We start from the raw sequence: 18,324 nt of genomic DNA, 5'->3' as shown, positions 1-18,324 counted from the left end.
CTTCGTTTGATTTTTTTTGTTTTAATAAAACAATGAGTTGAGATACACAGACAGGTTCCAACTAATCGTGTAAATTTAAGCGATTTGCTGTACTTCACAAACTAATTTGATAACCTACACTTTATTCCTGATAGCAGTCTGTTTTATAATTTTGATACGCACAAGATTGACTAGTATCTATTCTACGAAGATGTACACACTTGACTTACGAAAAAGGCAAAACAATCGCTTAGAATTACCTTATGCTGTGCCGTATTGTACTACAAGATTTGAACTCATGCTTGTGTTTTTTTTTATTCTGGATTTACGACCACTTAAGAATCGTCAACCAAATTAAACGATTTTATTAACGATGGAATCAATTTAAACATTCCCAGCTCGAGAACGATGCTGGTTTCAAAATCTGATGACAAACAGCACAATCAAACCCTCGAAGATTCCAGCCCGGTTCTGCTGATTCCAGCATTTTGCTTACTTTCCCATCAAACGCAACAAAATTTCCGATGATACCCGACAGAGAGTGTGAGCTGAAAAAATCAACATTCATAATTCTCATTCATCGTGCTTTGCCTGGTACGGAATGCATGACGTTGACGGCGATGCGACGGGCAAAAGCGAACAATCAACCGTATAGCACACTCAATATCCATCAGAAAGCATTGTGGGCTACAATAATTTATATGGAAAAAAATATATACACACAGGAAGATCGCGCACAGCATAAACAGAATTCAAATAAAAATACAACGAGCTCATTGAAACGACTAATTTTTGTTTCCACCACTTTCCACCACAATCCGGTGAAACTGCCATGCCGGGGCCAGGCGAGTGGGGGATTGCGACTTTTCCATGGCCCGTCTTCTCATTCAGAACTCGGCGGCCTAAGCCAGGCGCAATGCGACGGAACACGCACAAAACTCCAATGATATGTCGTCAACGGTCTCCTAGGGTAGTGGATTCGTTTTCTGCGATCAATCATACGAGTTCTGGATTGGAACGAATCGGCGCTTGGCGAGATGGGGGCATTACTCTTCATCAGGAACGTTGTTTCATGCAATTTTATTAAGTGATTTTCGTTCGTTCATTTTTCATAGTTAGGTAGAAATGAATAGAGCTTGCAGTTGTTGTAAATAGGCGCTAGTAGTTGACTAAAAAACATGGGATGGCTATTACAGTTCACACTGCATTACGCTATGCTTTTAGTGATGCCCTCTATTAGCATACTTTCGATTTCTAGAGCAGTTACAAATATACCCGCGTTTAAATCTATCGTCAGTAAATACTTATGGCAAACAATGGATGTCTTATTAGTAGTAAAGAAATATTATAATCAAGAGATATAGGGAGACTGCAAAGAAGTTTAAAATAACAAGGCCGCTAACAGTTAAAATTGACATTAACTGGCCTTGTTGTTTTTTAGCTTCCACGAAGAACGAAAGAGAAAGAGATTCGTTCATGTGTGCACTATAGATTTGGTAGATCTTTTAAGACACGGTAGGCATGCAGATTTTGTAAGCAACAGTGGGAGTAGTGAAAAGCGAAAAATGGATACCTACACCCAAAAAACAAATCTGACAATTATTGTATAAGATCTGGGCATATACAATTCTGTAAGATTTTTATACAAATATTGTTTTAATACAAATCTGTATTATTTTAATACAATAATTGTATTGAAATAATACAGATTTTGTATATGCCCAATTATTATACAGTTTCTGCAAGGTTCTTATGCAGAACTGTATTAAAATCTGCCATTTGCTGGTTGGGTGAATTTATGCTTAAATCAGTGTAAAACCTGTTTAGTCTTCCTAACGTGATCGAGTCAATATGACCGAATCGCACATTCAGATGGTAATATCTTATTAACGCAAGGCTCTTCCTATTTCATGGAAAACTATGTCCTTGGGCGTTGACCTATGTTGTACGACATTCCTGGAGCGATAAAAAAGGTGTTCGGGTCCCAGATTTGACTTAGCAATATCAGATTGTTGGCCACACCTACTTTCTGCAATCGTCGGAGGAAGATAACTATTATATAGACAATAACACCGCCTAAGAACGATTTTATAACTGTTTTTCTCAAAAAGTACCAGAACCTTGGTCAATTACACTTGGTTCGAAACCAATAAAAAACCCATTGTGTTCATATAGTTATTACGAGGCCATTTGCATGATTTAAGGATTTAGGTCCGAATCAGATGTCCTAAGTTATCCAAACTTTTCTGGAGCTCATTAGTCTTCTTTAGGGGCCTTCTTTAGCCGGGCGGTAAGATGCGTGGCTACGAAGCAAGACCATGCTGAAGGTGGCTGGGTTAGATTCCCGGTGCCGATCTAGGAAATTTTCGGGTTGGAGATTTTCACGACATCCCCCGACATAAAAGTATAATCGTGTCAACCTCATGATATACGAATGCAAAAATGATAATTTGGCTTAGAAACCTCGCAGTTAATAACTGTGGAAGTGCTTAAGCATTATTCATTAATTCATTAATTAATGAACACTAAGATGCGAGGCGGCACTGTCACAGTAGGAGATGTTATACCAATAAAAAGAAGATTAGTCTTTTAAACAAAAATAATGATATATTTTAAAATCTTCAAGCAAAAAGAAACTTCTTTTTCATTACCTTCAAAATCTGATGAACTTCTTCAGAAAATTCTCAAAGTTTTTCCAAAATATTTATTTGGAAATTATGTCCGGATTTTCCACGGGAGCTACTTTGAAGTTTCGAGAAGCGCATTGAGCTCGTGGGGAAATTCTTCGGATTTCCATGATAAATTTCTCAGAATTTTCAAGGGAAATTATTCTAAATTCTAAAATTCACAAGACAATGAATATGAACGGAAAGTTGTTAAGTTTCTGTTGAGTATTTTTCGAAATTTACACAACAAATTCAACGGGATATCAGCCTGAGACTGTAAGGAGTTTTTACGGGATATTGCATTTGACCGAAATGGCATCGAAAACGGTTTGACGAAAACGACAAACGGCAAAAAAAAGTCATTCGGTGAAAAGCTATTTGTTCGCCGAAGGTCATCTAGCTGAATTCCATTTGATCGAATTGAACGCCAGTTTGAAACGATTATTGGGTCGGAAAATATCATTTGGCCGAAAGCGACATACAACCGAAAGGGACATTCTGCCTAACTTGCAATTTAACCGAAAAAGTTGTGCGTCCTAACTGGCCATTAGGTTGCAAATGCCGTTTGGTCGAATTGGCCGTTTCTAGAAGTGTGCGCTGTCCGATATTCGGCGACGGCGGCGTTTATCAGGATTTTGCGGGGTCACGCCGAAAGCCATTTTAGCCGGCGGTGGCGGCGGCGTGAATCGGGTACACTGTTCCTTTAGTGGCGGTAAAAATCAGTCAATTTAATTAAGGAAAATCATTGTTTTAAATAGTTTTTCATGATAAGTTATATTGAACAGAATATTTCAAGAACGACGCATCAACTGAAACCATGGTAAAGTGTATAATTAAGATAAATCTCATTAAAACCCCAGTACCTCCACTATTGGTGCTACCTCCACTAAGGGTACGGTTACCCTACTTTGAAGTTTCTTGAAATCTTTGGAATACCCAAGAGAAGCTCTTTGGAATTCCCAAATACAATTGAATTTCAGAATCAGACTTTCTACGGGAAATTGTTCTTAACAGGAATATCTTCGGAAATTCACGGAAAGTTCTTATTGAGTACTGTTGAGTATTCTTCGAAATTTACACAGACAATTATCCATAATTGTAAGAGAGTGCGGCTGAAGGAATAAGTGTTTTAACGTTGGCTTCCTTAGTCTAGAATAATTAAGACGGCTAGTTTGGCAACGATAACATGGCCAACATTAAATTCTTAAGAATTGCCATGGAAGACTCAAAGAAGTTTTCAAGGAAAACTCTCTGGAATATTAGCGAGAAATTATCCAGAATTTTAACGGAAACTTCTTTAGAACTTCTGCTTAGGATTGTTCAAAGCAGGGATGTTAACGATCATTCAATATTTTGCGTTCGATCATTTAGTAGTTTGTCAATAACACACTTCAGAAGCTGAATTTCAAAATATGTTGTATGGTGGACTTCTAGTGCGAAAGTTTTTCTTCAACTCTGCCTAATGGTTCGTTATTAGAATTCAACTAACGGAGTTAGAGAACTAGTTGCAGTAACTTAGACTAAATGATTAGAATTTTGTTATCATTTAGTCTAAGTTACTGAAACTATGGCTATAACTCCGTTACTAGTAGAATTCAAACAATGAACCATTAGGCAGAGTTGTAGAAAAACGTTCGCACTAGAAGTCCACCATACAACATATTTTTAAATTCAGCTTCTAGAATGAGTTATTGACAAACTACTAAATGATCGAACGCAAATATTGAATGATCGTTAACATCCTTGGTTCAAAGTGTAGATCTCAATAAAAAAAATCTTTGGATTTCAACGGAAAATTGTTCGGAATTATTGGATTTCCATGGAAAATTCTTTGTACTGAAAGTCATTTAACTGCAAAGCTTTCAACTGTAATTCGATAATTACATCAGTTTTGCAGTTATCGAACAGCAGAAGATCAAAACGATTCATTCACATTCACAAAAGGGTTCATTCACAAAATACATAACGCAAAAAAATACAGATTTGAACCCCCACCCACCCCACAGTCGTGCGTTTGGCGAAAATCGTGAACTTGTTTTTAACACTTTAGGCTGTTGTTTTTTTGGCATCAGTGTCTTCGGGAATAAATCTTACAAAAATATGGCGCATAAAATGGCAAAAAGTTGTAGTTCCATTTTTTTGCCACAGGTGGCGCTGCAAAATGTAACTTAATAAACGATTGTAAATATGGTGTCTTTGGCAAAGTTGTAGTGATAATTATTATACCGTGGATAATCAAAATTCGGACACACTCAAACTTCGGACGCTTCAATTCGTATGGGAAATTTTCTGAAATATTTCATGGAAATGTTTCGTGAAGCTGGATCGGAAAGACTTCACGTTTTCGCTTGTTTTAATATATTTACATTTTGATAAGACATGTTTGAACAATGCGATGAAATGATTGAAAGACAGTGAACTGTGCAGGCAGTGAAAATTGTTTTCAATTATTCTTCCCAGTACGGGTGTCCGAAGTTTAAATCTTTCTGTCCGAAATATGAATACAACCCCTCTGGTGTTCGAGGTTTGAAACAAACTGAAGCCAGGCATTTTCATAAATTGCAAACATTCTTCGCAATATCTTGCACATATTAAATACGTAGCTGAAAGATGAATACTGTACTTAGTGATTGCAATGGTGATTTAAACGGTGTGATTTAAAATGTGAGTTAACAGGATGATTGTACATCAGAAAGTGCTTAAGCGTCCGAAGTTTGAGTTTGCACGGTACATTTTTTTTTGCTGAAGACACCGAGTGTCTATCTATCGTTGTTTTTAAAATACGGGTGTTTTTCAAAAGTTAAATTTTGCCGCGCCACCTGTGGCAAAAATTGTAACTATAACTTTCCGTCATTTGATGCGCCATATTTTTGTAAAATTTATTCTCGAAGACACTGATGTCAAAAAACAACACTCTAAAGTGATAAAAAAACGTTCACGATTTTCGCCAAACGCACCACTATGGTGCACCCCTGTGTATTTGTTTGTAACATTTATTCTATACCCACCCACCCTCATCTGTAACGCATAACGTCTTACTAAATTTTCACAAAAATAAAAAATCCAGAATGCGTCGCAGTTATCGAACGTCATTCGCTGGCAATTATCGAACGACTAGTGTATTGTCCATAAGAAATTATTGGGAAATTCCATTGGCGGAAAGCGACATACGGCCGAACTGGTAATTTGGCCGAAAAAAGTCGAAAAGGTCGTTTGGCCGATATGATCGTCTGACCGAATAGGTCATCAGCCCTAAAATGATGTTTGGTCGAAATGGTCGTTTGACAGAATGGGTCATTTGGCCGAAAATATCGTTTGGGCCAACAACGGTCATACGGCCAAATGCCAATAACTGAATGGGTGATTTCAGGCTATAGACATCCCTATCTAACTCCATTAGCCTAAAAATAGTCACCATGTCCCGGGCACAGTGTGCAGATAGACCGCTGTCAGTTGCATGAGATGTCAACAATCGTCAACAACACCAATGATTGTAGCTTGATAATTAAAAATATCCACAACAATAAAAGAGCAGGATTTATTTTTAAATTCTGCTCAAGCTTTTCACGGTGAAATAAAAGACAAATTGTTGTTCTCCATGTAAGTAAAATCAAAATTGATCATGTAGATAAGTTTTGAATCAATTAAACTCATTAGTCAATTTTAATGAACATTCCCGATTAATGGTACATATATATTGATATATTGAAGAAAGCTGAATTTGGATGTTTTATGATGTTTTTTAGATTTGACGTACGTTGCTCGGCGTTGGTGTTTGTGTTGGCTACGCTAAACATGAGCTCTTAGCATAGGCCTGGGTGATTTAGTCAAAAATATCCATCCGTTTGGCCTAATGGCATTTACTGCGAAAAGGCCTTTATGTCAAACGATCGATAGTTGCTACTTTTTAAGTCGATACTGGCATTTAACCAAATCCCATTAAGCCGAATTGAACGAAACTGTTATCAGGTCAAACATAGTCTGACCGAAAATGTTGTTTGACCTAAAGCGACATACTGCCGAAATGGATGTTCAGCCGAACTGGTAATTTGGCCGAAAAAATCATTTAACCGAATAGATCATTTGACCGGAAATGTCCTTCCTGCAAAACATCCCTTTCGGCCCAACGATATTTTCTGCCAAATGACCTATTAAGCTGAAAGTCATTTTGACAAAATGATCAATTCAGCCGAACTACACCTTTCAAAGAAGGTTGCAGAAATGACATTTTTGGGCCAAATGGCTCATTCTGCCAAATGACAACTCTTACCGAAATACATTTTTGATCAGATAATCTATTCGGTCAAACGACTTTTTCGGCCGCACGGCATTTTCAGCCAAATGACCTTTTAGGGCAAATAACTTTTTACAAGTCCGGGCAAATGTTCCTTTTGGTTGTAAGTTGCTTTCAGCCAAACTACATTTCCGGCTAAACCAGTTTTCACCTGATAACAGTCTCCGTTAAACGTTTAGTTTTGCTAAATGGTACTTAGCTAGATGTCTTTTAGTCTAAAGGGCAGTATCTTTTTTTTTTAGTTTTTATTCTTTATTAAGGTGTAAAGAGCAGTATCGACTTAAAAAAAGATAGGCTACGGAATTTCGTTCGAGTGGAATTTTTTGACCATATTACCCATTCAGTCATGGACGTTTGACCGTAGACTCGTTGGACCAAATGACATTTTCGGCCAAATGACCCATTCTGTCAAAAAACCATTTCGGCTAAACGGCATTTTCAACCAACGATCGTTTCGGTCAGACGACCTGTTAAGGCAAACGGCTTTTTCGGAAAAAATACCAGTTCGGCCGTCTGGCGCTTTCGGTCAATAAAATTTCCCAAAAATTTCTTTTCAAAATAGAAAGAATTTTCTGAAGAAACTTCAAAAAAAAAATCCTTAAAAATTCCGAATATTTTTCCGTTGTTTTAAAGTTGGCTATAACAAACTACCCGAGCAAAGGCGGTTAACAAAATGAGAGCAAATTGATATTATATATATATATATATATATATATATATATATATATATATATATATATATATATATATATATATATATATATTAGGGTGGCTCAAATTAGTATGGGAAAAACTTTTTGTATTTTTTCTGATGGGCCGCCCTCTTATTTGGTTCTATTTGATGCCCTGATGCTCTGGACAAAATTTTAGCCAAATCGATCAACGTTTGGGCGGTGCTAAACTCGTAAGAAGTTTATATGCAAAAATGTATGCCGAAACATCCAAAAACAGTAAATTGCAGATAGACGGCACAACTTGCGATGAAGAACTATAATACTCATTCAGATCTTGAATTTTAATACAGAATGTTATGCAGAAAACCGCGAGAAGATTAGAGTTTGCCCGGCTAAGTTATTAGCATTTCTTTTTTTTCATTATCAATATTAATTATTATAATTATCAATACCTCTTCTTGGATTAACAGTTTTAGTCTTGCAAAGGACTGTTTGCAATTAATGTTTGAACTCCTCTCACTTTTCCACCGGTACCATAGAAAACAATACACGTATGCTTCCATCGCGGATGGAAATCGATCGTTGCAAATAAATATATTTGCGTTTCGTTTCGCACTGCTTCCGATTTTGCATATTTTTCCTTTATTTTGAACATTTTTGAAAATAGTGGCATCTGGGGTTCTGATGTCATCCACTAATAAAACGAAAAATTCAGTGTAGCTTGCAGCTCCTAGGACCGATTTCCACCAAATTTTGTACACATATTCACTCGGAAGAGACTAGATTATATGGCAGGAATGAGGGATTATATTGGGGAATGCGGAATTGTCTGGAGGGAGGTGTACTGTTTAGAAAACGAACAATTGAGTGTAGCTTGGTCCCTTAGACCAATTTCAGCCAAACTTGGAGCATACCTTCTCTAAAAACCCAGATTAATCCATCTAGCAGTAATTATGCCTTTCTCGTGCATTATTAACACATTACCACAATTAATCAATCAAATACATGTATATTTCGTTTATCCAAATAGGTCCTTTGGCAGAAAATCCCGTGTGTGCGAAATTGTCGTTTTGCAAAAAAAGTCGTTTTAGGGCCAAATGGCTCTTTCTGACCAATTTTTTTCATTTCGTCAATCGAATTTTCCAGCGAAACGACTAGAGGTGTGCGCCGCCGCTGCCGATAGTTTTTGGCACGCTGCTGCAGCCGTTTTGCATCGGCGCGCCGCCGTTTAAAATTTGCCAGTGAATTTTTCGTGAAGATACTTATGATTTTTATGAAAATTCCGTACAATTTCTAATTTAAATTTCAAAAAGCTCTCCGTAAAAACTAAAAAAAACTTCGTGTAAAAAATGCGAAGAATTTCTCATTGTAATCCAAAAAAAATCTCATTGAAATTGAATTTTTGAACGGAAAAGAGTCGTTTGGCAGAAAGCCATTTGGCCGAAGGCTGAAAGTTGTTTGGTCGAATATGTCGTTTATCCGTAAAGACTATTTGGTAGAAGCCTACCCGAGCAAAGCTTGAGAGCAAATCCATAACTTGTTTTAATGTTGTGAAATCATCGTTGATGTTTACTTAATTTGATATATTTTTGGTCGTTAAGGTTAAAATAACAAAACGTACAGCATATTTTTTTCAGCTGCATGACACTTTCGACCGAATGTCCATTTCGACCAAATGGCCCTTTCGACCAAAACACTTTCTCGGCCAAAGAGCATATCGGACATTGAGCTTGATTTTTCAGCCAAAGGAACTGTTCGACCAAATAACATTCTCGGCCAAATGACTTTGCGCTAGGTACCCTAGCAAATTCTGAAAACATAATGAGAGCATATAGAAATCATATTTTGCTTACTAAATTGAATGATATGATATCAAACTGTGTACTTATTTTGTTATCGGAAACCAATATAAAAATTAGTTTTCGATGTGTTCTTATCGACAGCAGGAATAGTTTTTTATTTCGAGAACTTTTTGGATTTACCAAGGAAAATTGTTTGGAATTTATTAGAGAATCTTTTCAGAGTTTTCACGGGAAGTTGTTCAAATTTCAACAGGAAAACAATCAGAATATTCACGGAAGTTCCTATTGCGTGTCTTTTGAGTATTCTTTGAAATTTACACAGAAAATTGTGGCTGGTAGAAGAGATGCTTTAACGCTGACTTCCTCACTCTAGATTATTAAAGACGGCTAGTTTTTTTTTTATCCTTTATTAGAGTATTTTTTTCGCAAGGTTCATCACTAGACGGCTACCCGAGCAAAGTTTGAAAACCAACTGAAATCAAAATTTGCTGTCATGATGTCAGTTATTTGATTACTCCAGTTGATCTCGTTTTGTATGGTTGACAGTGCAAAAATGAGAGCATATTTTTACACTGTGAAATCATACTAAAAACAAATTTTGCTGTCAATGAAATCAGCATGATTACTAAATTTGATATCATAAGATTTTTAATTTGATATCAAAATGAGTATTTAATTAGATTATTTTTATGAGCATTCATAAAAACAACTGCATATTTTGTTTGCAGATTGCTTTTAATTTTCGTAAAACACACATAATTGACAGCATAATTTGATGTGAAGCTGCTATCATTATGATAACTGAGGAATGCATATTGCAAACATGTTGCGATATCAATTTGTATTAATCAACAATTGACATCAAATTTTGTTTAATTTTATATATATATATATATATATATATATATATATATATATATTATATTATATTATATATATATATATATATATATATATATATATATATATATATATATATATATATTAAGGTGGCTCAAAAAACACTTTTTCAAATTTTTTGATGGGCCGCCCTCTTATTCGGTTCTATTTGATGCCCTGATGCTCTGGACAAAATTTCAGCCAAATCGGTCAACGTTTGGGCGGTGCTAAACTCGTTGAAAGTTTATATGGAAAAATGTATGCAGAAACATCCAAAAACAGTGAATTGCAGTTGGACGGCACAATTCACGATCAAGAACCATGATACTCATTCAATTCTTGTAGAATTAAATACAGAATGTTATGTAGAAAACCGCGAGAAGATTGGAGTTTATTAGGTAAAGATATTAGCATTTTACTGGAGTGTGGTATGGGTGAATTTATTTCTTTTCAAAGGTAAAAGAAACGAAATTTGCTCAAACCCCACTTCAAAGAAATGCTAATAACTTAGCCGGGCAAACTCTAATCTTCTCGCGGTTTTCTGCATAACAGAATGTTAAATTCTTCAAGATCTGAATGAGTATTATAGTTCTTCATCGCAAGTTGTGCCGTCTATCTGCAATTTACTGTTTTTGGATGTTTCGGCATACATTTTTGCATATAAACTTCTTACGAGTTTAGCACCGCCCAAACGTTGATCTAAAATTTTGTCCAGAGCATCAGGGCATCAAATAGAACCAAATAAGAGGGCGGCCCATCAGAAAAAATACAAAAAGTTTTTCCCATACTAATTTGAGCCACCCTAATATATATATATATAGCCGTCTAGTGATAAACCTTGCAAAAAAATATTCTAATAAAGGATAAAAAAAAAACTAGCCGTCTTAAATAATCTAGAGTGAGGAAGTCAGGGTTAAAGCATTTCTTTTACCAGCCACAATTGTCTGTGTAAATATCAAAGAATACTCAACAGAAACTCAATAGGAACTTCCGTGAATATTCTGAATGTTTTCCTGTCGAAATATGGAACAACTTCCCGTGAAAACTCTGAAGAGATTCTCAAATAAATTCCAAACAATTTTCCTTGGTAATTCCAAAGAGTTCTCGAAATCAAAAGATAATTCCTGCTGTCGATGAGAACACATCGAAAACTAATTTTGATAATGGTTTTCGATAACAAAATAAGTTCACAGTTTGATATCATATCATTCAATTTAGTAAGCAAAATATGATTTTGATATGCTCTCATTATGTTTTCAGAGTTTGCTAGGGTACCTTGCCGAAAGTCATTTGGCCGAGAATGTTATTTGGTCGAACAGTTCTTTTGGCTGAAAAATCAAGCTCAATGTCCGAATATGCTCTTTGGCCGAAAAAGTCTTTTGGTCGAAAGGGCCATTTGGTCGAAATGGAAATTCGGTCGAAAGTGTCATTCAGCTGAAAAAAAAATGTTGTTTTAACCTTAACGACCAAAAATATATAAAATTAAGTAAATATCAACGATGATTTCACAACACTAAAACAAGTTATGGATTTGCTCTCAAGCTTTGCTCGGGTAGGCTTCTACCGAATAGTCTTTTCGGATAAACGACATATTCGACCAAACAACTTACAGCCTTGTGGTCTTCGGCCAAATGACTTTCTGCTAAACGACTCTTTTCCGTTCAAAAATTCAATTTCAATCAGATTTTTTTTTATTACAATGAGAAATCCTTCGCATTTTTTATACGAAGTTTTGCTTAGTTTTACGGAGAGCTTTTCGAAATTTTAACAAGAAATTGTATGGAATTTAAAAATCATTGGTATCTTCACAAAAAAATCACTGGCAAATTTTAAACGGCGGCGCGCTGATGCAAAAACGGCTGCAGCGGCGTGCTAAAAACTGTCAGCGGCGGCGCACACCTCTAGTCGTTTCGCTGAAAAAGTCGTTTGATAAAATAGATGATTTGGTCAGAAAGAGCCATTTGGCCTTAAAACGACTTTTTTACAAAACAACAATTTCGCACAAACGGCATTTTCTGCCAAAGGACCTATTTGGATAAACGAAATACACATGTATTTGATTGATTAATTTTGTAGTTTAATAATGCACGAGAAAGGCATAATCACTGCTAGGTTGATTAATCTGGGTTTTTAGAGAAGGTATGCTTCAAGATTGGCTGAACTTGGTTCAAGGGACCAAGCTACACTTAATTGTTCGTTTTCTAAACAGTACAACTCCTTCCAGACAATTCCTCATTCCCCACTATAATCTCTTATTCCTCTCATATAATCTAGTCTCTTCCGAGTGAATATGTGTACAAAATTTGGTGGAAATCGGTCTTAGGAGCTGCAAGCTACACTGAATTGTTCGTTTTATTAGTGGATCAGAACCAGTCTTCCCACGAACCTGAACTGAGTTCAACTTGAGTATGATTTTCTTCAGTTGCGTTCAGTTCTGATTCAGAACCCCAGAAGCCACCATTTTCAAAAATGTTTAAAATAAAGGAAAAAAATGCAAAATCGGAAGCAGTGCGAAACGAAACGAAAATATATTTATTTGCAACGATCGGCTTCCATCCGCGATGGAAGCATATGTGTATTGTTTTCTATGGTACCGGTGGAAAAGTGAGAGGAGTTCAAACATTAATTGCAAACAGTCCTTTGCAAGACTAAAACTGTTAATCCAAGAAGAGGTATTGACCGTTTGGAAAAATCTTCACCCAGACAAACAGGCGTCTTCAGCGATTTGGCTTTCGTTGGTGGAAAGTGAAATTTTCTGGCAAGATTCTTTGGTTTTGTTTCTGTTAATTATTGGAAATGAAATCGATTTGTCCGGGCCACGATTTTATACAAAATAAGGTGGATCCGAGATGAATTTTCTTCAAAGTGCAAAACTTAATTGTTTGGCGACGAAAGAAAGCTGCCCTTCGGTAGCACAATCACAAACGCGCGTCGGAGGAAGTTAAGACGAATGGATGGCGTCAGTAGCAGCCAAATAGAATTTCCTCACAAGATTTTGAGTATATTTTTTCTGCCGGTTCTTTACAGGACCATTGTTTTACACAAGGGAAGGCTGATCCGAGATCCTAGATTTTTCTTGCAAAATTAATCGTTCGGCGACGACAGAAAGTTGTCGTCCTTAGCAGAATCACAAGCTCGCATCGGAGGGAGACGATGCAATAAATTTGTTCGAATGGATGGAATAAACTAACTAATTAAGCCACTCCATTTTTACAATCAGTCCTTTCTTGCACATTTGGAATAAATTTTCAGTTACTGGTGGCGCGAGATCACAATAAACGCCATTTTCGTAATTAATGTGAAGAAAAAGTCACATTAGGGCTGATTCGTTGACTTTGAATGACCTGACGCAACCACGCCGACGACCACCAATGCGGTTGTTTTCCGTTGAAAGTGCTACCAGCGCATTCGTGCTGCTGTGTTCGCTCTGCTTGAAATTTTGTTCGAACTGAGGGTTAGATCCAATCACGCAAGTTCATTGATTTTGATGTCTGTGCTTGCGATGCATGTACGTGATTGGTTGGTATATCTATTTCTAAGCTTTTTATCAATTATCGATAATAAATATTGAAAAATAAATATTTGGAGATAAATACAAAGGAAGGTTGATTTATCCGAATGGGCCGAAAAAAGTGGAAGTCCATTGAGTAACGGCTGAGATATTAACGTTCAAAGTAAATCATATTTTCGAGATGGTCTTCGATTTTCGCAATCGTAAAGTTGTAAGAATTCAGTGTTGTAAAATGTCATTGATATTCGTTTTTATAATTTACCCAGAACATTTTTCCGAAAGCTAGATTCCAATTCATACGGTATGGTGAACTTATTACGCGTGGGAGCAAAATGTCATTCAAATGACATTCTGTCAAATGACATGAGGCATTTATGTTAGATTGCCTTAGATGTTAGATTCAGCGCAATGGACAAAAATATACTCAAGCGATATAAAATAATGAAGTGAATTTGTATTTTAAAAAAAAGTTTTGAACTAATTAGTCAAATGTCATGCAGATGACATTTTACAGCACTACCAGTGGATTAATAATATTTTTTGAGTAAATCAGTACTACGTTTGAAAAGTGTGTAAACAATATTTGCACGGGTTTATGAGCATTCTTTCAAAGTATCGATTTTGAAGCCTAGACATATACTTAGCACGAGAAGGAAAAAACTCCCATCTACACGTTTAATTCCATTCAAAGTGCCATTAAACGAACGTTCGGATAAAACACAACCAAAATATGATTGAGAGCAAGTGTCTCATCGGTATTAATACACAGCCATAAGCAAAGATCACCAGTACGAGAAAAGAAGTGGTGAATACATTATTTAGTGGGCTTTGAGAAAAGAAAAAAAAAGTGGCGCAGCCGAATCAATCCCGCCGTCATCGTCGTCACCGTCAACAACTATCGAGACTGCTTAATGCTGTCGAGACGGGCCGCGCCGTCAGATTCTAGTTCCTTGTACGAACGACGTCCTATAGATTCGTGTAGTTAGATTGATGCTCAAAATGATAGATCTTCCACGCTCTGTTCATTGATCTTTCTGGTGGATACTTTGTTCGAGTTGAAGCAGCATCATGCCGCAGAAGAGGCTAGTCCAAATAAAGCGAGATGAATATTTGAAGAAATGCTACATTCTGATAGTGCTTTTGCTGTTGATTTGACCTTTTTCTTCCCATCTTATCCCAATCGGTTGATTGAAATTCAAACTCTTTTTCGTTATTCTTTCTATTTGGATGACCGTTTTCATGAGGCAAAGGTTCAAAAGGCAATCTAACATTATTTTTTGTGCCGCATTGGAGCAAATGTGGCACGGAGGGGCGGCCCCGCTTCGAATTCGATGGGAAAATTATTTTTACGTTGTTTATTCGATCTATTAATTGACTTCAAGTATGTACACGATGCCTTCGAGTATCTCTACATATCGAGATGAGATTGACAACGAGAAAACTAAGTGCCGTGCGGGTGGGTAGGAGGCGAACGAAGAAGAGATGGGAAGTCACTTGAGATTGTCGAGATTGTTTCAATTTGCAGCCAAATGAAAGTAGCGCAAAATAAAATCAGTCTCTTAGTGTCGGTTTTGAATGAATTGCCAATTGTTTGCTGACGTTTTTCCCTCTCCCATGTGATGTGCACCGTTTCTCTAGTGTCCATCCATTGCTTTCGAGGCGATATTTTAGGATATTTACGATCAATTTATTTCTAGGTTCACTTAAGATCCATCGTCATTGCCGTGCAGTGCTTTTGCGGGGTTTTCCTGTAGCCAACACCACGTAGCGCGAAGAGGAACTCTTGAGAGAAAAATGAAATGAAATCAACATATTGTGTCTATCAGACATTTTATCGTACCTGTCATGCTTTGATTGTTTATTCATTTGATGTGAACAGTATGATAGCAATCATATGAACAGCAATATGTGTAAATTTTCATATTTTGGAATATGTGATAGCTCCATCGCGCTCAGTGCAAGCTTACATGACTTGGATTGTCACTTCTAATTGAGGAAATCAATTGCTTTTCTTGATGAACTTGAACAGCGACTGTGACTGAATCAATATGGGTGATTTGAAACGAAACTTGCTATATAAATCTTCTAATTGGGATGCTAGTGCAGTCTTTGCTGATTGTCGTTGTTGTTTGCTATCTAATATAAATTCAATACCAAATTTTCAAAACGACTTGTAAACAAAGATTCAAACTGAAGCCCTCACCTACGTGTTGATGGTGTTGGTTTGCGTGGGAGTGCTATCCGATTCGTCAAATTGACGTTTGAATCTTTGTTTACAAAAGCAGATAAGTCGTTTTGAAAATTTGGTATTGAATTCATTCAAACAATAACTTATTGGTCCTATGCATACCAAAGTAAATTATTTTGATTAAACCCGTAATGAAGTTATTAAAGTTAATACAAAAAAATCAATCATGCAACCTCAATTCAAATTGCTATACGCAATAAACATGAGAAGCAAAAACTAGCTTCAAAATACCAATTTAGAGCATGTGCCTGCGTCCTACGAAAGGAGGTGTAAAGCTAAATCGGGCAATAGAAATCATCCACAAAATTTACACTTTTTCGTCGAGAGCATAAATGATAGACAAAACCCCTGCTAGCACAGTTCACTCCGAACCTCATCTCCGAATTGAGCGATAATAATCTCTGAGGCCACGGGGCAAAATGTAGTTGTTATTTTGCGCGCGACTGCGTTCCGCCGAGGAATTCCTCAGCACAGACCACCATCCCCTTATATAGGCGAGAAACAGTCTAATCCCGTCTTGTTATTATTTTGCGCTTTGCTGTGATTTTTGGGACCTCTTCTCCGTCATTGGTCAGCAGTAGTTTGAACGCGAGACGGTTTGCGGTTTTTATGCTTTTTTGTTGCTTTAAAATATTAAAAAAAATATTATACATCTACCGACACGCGCTACTCTGATTTATCGAAACGCATTAGACTACATAGTTTGCATCGATTTGAATCAGCAGATAGAAGACAATAATACGGGCTTCCAGTTGCGAAAATTATAGTTATTTTGACGAATTCATTCGGTTAAGTTTTACTATTTGGATTTTCTCGTCTCAGAGCAACCATGCCAATACTTTTCGTACTGTTGCAACACATTGTTTCAAAATGCAGATTGACTCTATTCTAATGTTTCATCGACCTTTTTCCTCCAGATAGATCGAATAAAAATGACTTGATATTTTTTTTTTGTTTCATCCATCACTCCCGTTGTTATTCTGCTGGTTGGAGGTGCCGTTAATTGCCACAACGCTAGGACCCAGAGTAGGTCGTACACTATCCAACCAACTGGAGCTCTCCCGTGAGGGGTTGTCCCCGATCGAACCTCATCATTTTGGAGCCAATACTTCAGAGGCATTTGAATCAACGGCTGGCACTGCCGTAATCATAGTGTTTGGGGATTGGAATTACTAGATGTAGCTTAAAAGGCTTCTGTTTAATTTGAGGTTTAAAGGATTGATGCCAAATGCTACTTTCTCTTGAGCTACGAATATTAAGCCAAAATAAATCAATATATTTTTTAGCATTATGAATCTCAAAACGTACGGCATTGCCTCTTGTTTTTAAAAGGCAATAACATAAAATTACTGTTTAAGACGAACGAATGTTCTTTCAAATATTAAGTTATATAAAACAATAACGGAAAAATATAATTTTACGTATAAACAAAAATGAATGGTTAAAAAAAATCAAAATTGATCCGTAAATAAAACCTGATTGTTTTATAAAACGCAATCATAAATCTATAAAATATGTAGCTCGGGAACCTACGCAAAGAATAATTTTGAGATCCATAACTACGCTAAAATTTAGCATTAAAATAACAATATGTCCCATTCGACATAACCAAGAAAAACAATAATTTTCTTGCCATTTTGCTAAGAACGTATAACGAATGAGCCAGTGGTAGCACTTCGTCCATAATAACCTTTTAGGACCCCTCGGATTTACGCAATTCTAGCTTCAATCTACCGTTTTCTGCTTCCTAGCTGCCGTTCGCCCTCTCGAACAGCAATGGGAAGTCTTTCGATCCCGACGAGTTCTCCCCAGGTCGTCGATAGAATGGTGAACCGGCGCGGCTGTACGACAAACTGGAAGCAGAAGGTAGATTCGGATTCTGGCAGCATGCGTTCCGCCCAGACACTTACTTTGCAAACTTGGGTTATGTTTTGCACAACGCTTACAGTTGAGCGAGCGGGGATTTTCCGGAAACATCCTTGCCTTTGTTCGGAATTTCCTTATAAGGCGCTCCTTCAAAGTTCTAATCCCATAAGAACGCAATCCGCCGTCAGGGCTGTCCATCGCTGTCAGGGCTGTCTAACCCCCCTCTGTGGGCTTCACTATGACTGTCAGTAAGAGCATCAGAAGATACGTCTGCCGTTGGAGGAATCAGTTGTCCGGGCCACGCGTCAAGTTGGGAAAGCATCCCATTCGCAATAAGAAAATTGAGAAAATTTTTGGAGCATCCCTCGACCGGAGCCTCTCATTCCTACCGCACTTCCGCTGAGT

The 18,324-nt window shown here is 37.0% G+C and overlaps 1 protein-coding gene across 3 annotated transcripts in view; it reads left to right on the top strand.

Moving 5' to 3' along the window:
* The window catches only part of LOC134212942 (uncharacterized), a 184,473-nt gene that overhangs the window by 30,501 nt on the left and 135,648 nt on the right, over positions 1 to 18,324 (top strand). The window lies entirely within an intron of this gene.

The sequence above is a fragment of the Armigeres subalbatus genome, chromosome 2 (assembly GCF_024139115.2).
Source record: "Armigeres subalbatus isolate Guangzhou_Male chromosome 2, GZ_Asu_2, whole genome shotgun sequence".
Lineage (NCBI taxonomy): Eukaryota > Metazoa > Arthropoda > Insecta > Diptera > Culicidae > Armigeres > Armigeres subalbatus.
The sequence above is the reverse complement of the archived record's forward strand: the minus strand, read 5'-3'. Positions and strand labels throughout refer to the sequence as shown.